This window comes from Periplaneta americana, chromosome 6 (assembly GCF_040183065.1).
Source record: "Periplaneta americana isolate PAMFEO1 chromosome 6, P.americana_PAMFEO1_priV1, whole genome shotgun sequence".
Classification (NCBI taxonomy): Eukaryota; Metazoa; Arthropoda; class Insecta; order Blattodea; family Blattidae; genus Periplaneta; species Periplaneta americana.
This window is the reverse complement of record NC_091122.1, coordinates 4,376,951-4,383,860: the sequence shown is the minus strand read 5'-3', so window position 1 is coordinate 4,383,860 and position 6,910 is coordinate 4,376,951. Positions and strand designations below refer to the sequence as shown.

General features: G+C 33.6%; 1 non-coding gene across 1 annotated transcript; it reads left to right on the top strand.

Annotated features, from left to right (window-relative positions):
- The first annotated feature begins 1,221 nt into the window (after window positions 1-1,221).
- Window positions 1,222-1,294, top strand: TRNAY-AUA (transfer RNA tyrosine (anticodon AUA)). The gene has a single exon. It is a non-coding gene; the product is annotated as a tRNA-Tyr (tRNA).
- Window positions 1,295-6,910: the final 5,616 nt, after the last annotated feature.

Here is a 6,910-nt window from a genome sequence, read left to right as displayed (position 1 = left end):
GATAAGTAATCAGGTTTACCTTATATTCAACCCTGCTTCAGAAAATTCACTGATATTGCCAGACTAAAATACTGTAGAAAGATTTATTATAAATAGTTAGCAACAATGAACCAGGCGTGTTGTTACCATGGAAACGCTAAGGAAACATAATATATCCACCACCCAATCCTTTAATGGAGAGTTCACCGTACCTGTTCCATGCAGTTGTCACAATGCTAAGCACCACTTGACAGAAATTGAAGTGTGAGTGTTTGTTCCTCCAGAGGCCTCTGGCACGGCGTGACTGCCTGCAAGCCGAAACAATGCTTCACCTGAAACAACGTCATTAAAAAACAGAATGAAGACATGGTGTTGACTTCACACTGGAACAAAATATGAATCAGGTGAAGACGAAATGATGTGAATGTAGCTACAACAAGTTCTGCACATCGTGAAGTGGTGCAAGAGCGGTTCTGTTTAAGTGGTGCACACCCCTAATGTTACCCTCTTCGTTCGATCCCACTTCATTTCCTGTGGTGTTAATATTCAATTTTGTAATATCAGAGTAATAAACTGGAACATTTTGTGACCAAACCAAATAAGAAATTTAACGATAATAACAATTTTTAGAAAAGATGATTTCAAACTTTATTTTTCTTTTTACTTAATCTGAAAGCTTTTAACTTAATTGGATTATGTCATATTATCTCCTTTTAATTTGCATCCATTTCCCAGCGGCCATTTGTAAAGAATATCGTCCACACCTGTGGAGTAACGGTTAGCGCGTCTGGCCGCGAAACCAGGTGGTCCGGGTTCGATTCCCGGTCGGGGCAAGTTACCTGGTTGAGGTTTTTTCCGGGGTTTTCCCTCAGTCAAATATGAGCAAATGTTGGGTAACTTTCGGTGCTGGACCCCGGACTCATTTCACCGGCATTATCACCTTCATCTCATTCAGACGCTAAATAACCTAAGGTGTTGATCAAGCGTCGTAAAATAACCTACTAAAATAAATAAAGAATATCAGATATTTCGTTAACAAGATGTTGCACAGCTTGTCAGCCAGTTTCTGTTACGTAAAGGTTTTGTCAGTGACGCCATGTTTAGGGAGATACGTCACTGAGTTTTTGCCAAATTTGGTCATTTTCCTCATTTTTAATACGGTGCGAAACAACCTAAGGTTTCTTGAGGAATACTGTAGTGAAAACTTCATTGTGATAATTAATATTGAGGAGAAAAATTCGCTCCGGCGTAGCTCAGTGGTCAGAGCGCTTGGTACATAGAACCAAGGACCCGGGTTCGATCCCCGGCGCCGGAGCGATTTTTTCTCCTCAAATATTGTCACTATAGCAGATATTATTCTGTTCGAAAAATTAATAACATCTTTAGCAAATTTATTGTGATATCTTTATGCCATGTTAGAAATTCAATTTATCTCATATGAGTGGTTCCTATATTCTTAATGCATATTATAAACTTTAAAGTAATTTTGCCACAGATCAGAGTTTTTTAAATTTTAACTTACTAGATACAAAACATCTCCTAGAGTAATGAAACTCTGCACACATATGTACAACAGATCTGTGTATGAAATGCTGCATTCATTATTATTAAGAAAACTGTGATTTTTATGTCGGCAGTGAAGTTAAAAAAAATGTAATGTTCAAAGTTTTCTTTCTTACTAATGAAGTGAACTATATCTACCAGGAAAAATAGTCAATGCACTGGATGCATCATTTCATTACAGGGAGTCTTAACTTAATTTTAAGGTTTCAGGGAATTGATTTACCTTATGTGATTCCTAGGTAAATATTTAACAACGATAGAAATTATTTTAAATAAAAAATATAAATCTTTCCCGAGCACAGTTTTCAATGTAAAAATTTAAAAAGAAATGTGTAATTATGTATTTTAGCCAATATGTAATTGATACAAAATTTTAAAGAAGTTACAGTCAAAATAAAGAAAGAATGACCAGAATTTATTTCGTGTACATGCATATTGTTCCCTTATTTTCTAACTACAAATTGAGAGGTTGGGTGTAAGAAAGGCACTTCTCTCAAATGCAGGTTTTAAGAAAATTGATGTTGAAAATTCAAACGGTAATAATATTACCTATGCACGCCTTTACATTTTGGGTACTCCTGACCTCTATGATCACAGTATTGAACTACAACTTCGTGATCATATGCATAAGAGATCACAATGAAGCGTTTTACTCAAAAAGGGCAAATCCTCTAAAATGCCCTTCTTGCACCCAGCCCCTCAATTATGTGTAATGTGTACGTATGTCATTTCAATAAGTTATAGACAGAAAAATCAGTATATAGGACATAAAATGATAGGGTTATATCAAGAAATTTGTTTAGGTTATATCAGTAGTACTGAAAATGTGAATTCATTTTCACTACAGATCTTCCATAGATTTGTATATACAAGGCATACCAAAAGCCTAAACTAACCTAACCTGTCATTCATTAGTAGGCCTATATCCAAGACATACGAAAAGTCTAAACTAAACTAACCTAACCTAACCTCTTGCAGATTCCCACACTTCTCCATCAAGAAATTTGTATAGGTAACATCAGTGGCAGTGAAAATGTGGATTTCTTTTCACTACAGATCTGCCACAGATTTGAATATACAAGGCATACCAAAAGCCTAAACTAACCTAACCTGTCATTGATTAGTAGGCCTATCATTCAAGAAATTTGTATAGGTAATATCAGTGGTAGTGAAAATGTGGATTTCTTTTCACTACAGATCTGCCACAGATTTGAATATACAAGGCATACCAAAAGCCTAAACTAACCTAACCTGTCATTGATTCGTAGGCCTATATCCAAGACATACGAAAAGACTAAACTAACCTAACCTAACCTCTTGCAGATTCCCACACTTCTCCGCCTGCCTTTGCTTTCACAGTAACTTTCGATCCTTACTTTTGATGTTTTCTTACGATAGGCTACGTATGACTTGACTAGAAGCCAAGGATGTCAATACATTTGTACCTTAACGTAGTAACGCAATAGTACAGAAATGCATTTTAATTTATTAAATTAGCACCAAGATTTTCTTTCTTTTTTTATTTAATTTGAGGGGCTCCAAGACCCCGAATTTTTCAGTATTGAGCATACATACGTACACAGGGTCACATCTTTGGTATGAGAATTGTTATGTCAACACACAAATGAAATAAAATCCAGTTTAAAGTAATTGTATACATTATGTCTATGTTTATGAAAGTTTTGTGAAATGATGTCTTGAATGAAACATATTAACACATGAATACAGACAGAATGCATTAAAAAAAATTTGTATAGTAATCTTTACGACTTTATTGCCGTACAGTATATACAGACGTGGACAAATTATTAGACTAAAATGTTTTTCTTGGAAACATAATAGAATTCGTCATATCAATTATCAGTATAATTCACAGATCTCTATTGTTGTAAATATAATAATTGTTTACATCTTCTGGTATACTTTTCCAATGGTTAAGTATATTTTGTCTGGCTGTGTTGGTACTACTGGTGTTTTAATTATATACTGCAGAAGATATTCTCCCATGGCCTGCAAGAAGACCGGACATGAACGAAATTGAAAATATGTGATCTATATTGAAGAAGAAAGTGAACAAAAAGAGGCTTACAACAAAACATGGACTCATTTAAGTACTGTCTGATATCTGGCTAAATGATGCTGATATTCAAAGAAAGTGTCAAACTTTGGTTTCCAGCATCCCTGACAAAATCATCGTGTTAATAAAGAGTAAAGAAATGTTCACAAAATATTAGTAACCTTCAGACTCAATTTTCTGTTCATTATTTCTGTGCAAAATACATTTTTGGTCATTATTTCTGCCGATAAATACAGCTTTGTTGTACATATGATTATTTTAGTCTAATAATTTGTCCACGTCTGTATATGAAATATCATTCGATTGAATCTTCATAATTGTTTTCTTTCTACAAACAATAGTCTTAATGGTGTGTGATATAATTTCTTCCATACAGCGTGGCAATATTAGACAATAATGATAATAAGAAGCTAAAATGTCATTGTCTCTGCTGCCCCTTCATGTTATAGCCCATAAAACAATTATTACTCTCCATTTTATGTCAGTGTTATTGTAAGATATTAAGGTCCATTAAACTTTAATTAATTTTTATGTATGGTGTTATTAATTCATAGAATTAGTGATAAAAATTCTGTAAATATTGGCCAAGCCGTCATCTTCCCGTAATAGAGGTCCAGGGTAAATGCTTTTACATTTGATTGTAGAGAGGCTGACTGTATGCCAACCATAAAAAACATTAAAAATTTAATTCAAACATATCACATGTAAGATATCAGATTATGTTACATAGGGAATTAATTAAAACTCTCTGCATCATAATCCACAGTTAATTCCCGATTTACCACGAAAATCGTCTGTAGCTGCATTTAGATTGGCAACAGGCCATGATTGTTTGGCCAAACACCTGCATAGAATTGGAATATATCAGTCCCCTAACTGCCCGTTGTGCAACTCAAACCAAGAAATGGATTCGGAACACCTCAAAATCTGTGCTTCAGTGGCTGACCATGATATCTTTGAAAAATATTGGAGTGCAAGAGGTCAAATGACTTTACTGTCAAACGCCTGGCATTAGAAAACAACAACAACATATAGGGAATTAACAATGCCATAAGAAATTCATGCACAAAAAAATTGAAAGTGGAATTTCATGTAACTGGCCATGTGTAATAAATTAGTAGGCTTTGTAGAAAAGAATACTATCTACTGATCACTGTCAACTTATCGTACATGATAGATCTGTCTTTGACAACATAAGTTTGAGGTTAGGTGATTCAAAACAATTATATCATGATGTCAAGATTAGGCCTAATGTCATTCATCAAACAGAATTTTAGTTGGCAATAATCAGTAGATAGTCTTCTTTTCTACGGCCTACTAATTTATTACACATAGCATGAAATTCCGCTTTCAATTGTTTATATTTGGATATCTTATGACAATGTTTATTCCATATGTAGCCCCTAGGTCTTACTATAGTTTGAAATACACATGATATCCATATATTTTGTAATGTATTTGCCCTGGATCTCTATCGCGGGAAGATGGTTTGGCTGATGCTTACTGCATAATATTTACTATCCTGGACGAATCCTCAATATTTTCCCACATCACACACGGAACTGACGCCTGATTTGAGTTTCGTTATGGGTTAGACGAGTTAAATGAGGGGATAGATTAGTGACATGAGGTCGAGGTAGGCCATGTGACAAGGTTGATGGGTTATTTGAGGGGATATTTAAGTGATGTGAGGCCGAGGAATGTGGAAGAGTTTCAATGACTTAAGTAAGTTCCCCTGTGTGTAGTGTGGGGAGATACGAAGTTTCACCCTATACCGAAGTCCAACACTTTCCACACATCCATCCTACAACATAAACTACAGACGTGGACAAATTATTAGCAAAATTGAAGATTTGTATTACATATTTTTACAAAATATGATTCTTCAGCTTAGACTACAGTTGACATTTTTGCGTATTTCTAAATTATTAGCAAAATTGAAGATTTGTATTGCATATTTCTTTTTACAAAATTTGACTCTTCAATTTGGACTATATTTGATATTTTTTGCATATTTACAAATTATTAGCAAAACTGAAAATTTTTATTATATACTTTTACAAAATTTGACTCTTCAATTTGGACTACATTTGATATTTTTGCATATTTCCAAATTATTAGCAAAACTGAAGATTTTTATTATATGTTTTTACAAAATTTGACTCTTCAATTTAAACTACAGTTGACATTTTTGCATATTTCTATCTATTGTAATGATAGAAATATGCAAAACTGTCAACTGTAGTCTAAATTGAAAAGTAAAATTTTGTAAACAGAATTATCATATAAAACGTCAATTTTGTTAATAATTTGCCCACGTCTGTAGTTCATGATGTCCTTGCAAACACAAATATTTCCCAGTAATGGTTCTATAATTTCTTACCATTACCGCCTAAGTACCTATGTCGTTATTGCTCTATTAAATTATTTATTTTTGGTCCAGGAGATTTGTCTACCCTTGCGCCATCAATAAAAACAACATGTTTTTATTATTATTTTTAATTTTCACAATCTTTGTACGTAAGTACTTACGCGATATTTTGAAGTATAGCGACAGTTTCAATTAAATGTACCAAACGTTACCATAAAAATAAAAGATAATTTCCTAGTACCCGGTACTCATTACATAGGTCGTTTTTGTGTTTACACAGTGGTTCCTTTCTGAAAAGAAAAACGATAAAAATATTTTCTTTTGTCGGAAATGAACTACAACCTAACCTAACCTGGGAAAATTTTAGAACACGGACTGCACCTACCAAATTATGTCTTAAAATACTAAAAAGAGCAGATTTGTCTGCGTTTGTCTAATGCGCATCATTATATTTACGAAAAGGCACTTTTCAGTGCCAATAATTTATTTTGTGTGCACAAGGTTGGAATTTTGAAGTAAGAGGAGAAGGGTGCAGTCCGTGTTCTGGAGTTTATCCCCTAACCTAACCTAAGAACACATTATTATAGATAACGATAAAAATATTTTCTTTTGTCGGAAATGAACTACAACCTAACCTAACCTAACCTAAGAACACATTATTATAGATAACGATAAAAATATTTTCTTTTGTCGGAAATGAACTCTAACCTAACCTAAGAACACATTCAAAAATATATTACAAACTGACTAGAATCACATCTAGTAACAAACTATTAAAATTCTTTTCAGAAAGGAGCCACTGTGTAAACATAAAAACGACCTATGTAACGAGTACCGAGTACTAGGAAACTACCAAATAAAATATACAGTAGGTACTTATTAATGTGTTTAAAATACTAACCAAAATGTACAGTTGTGGT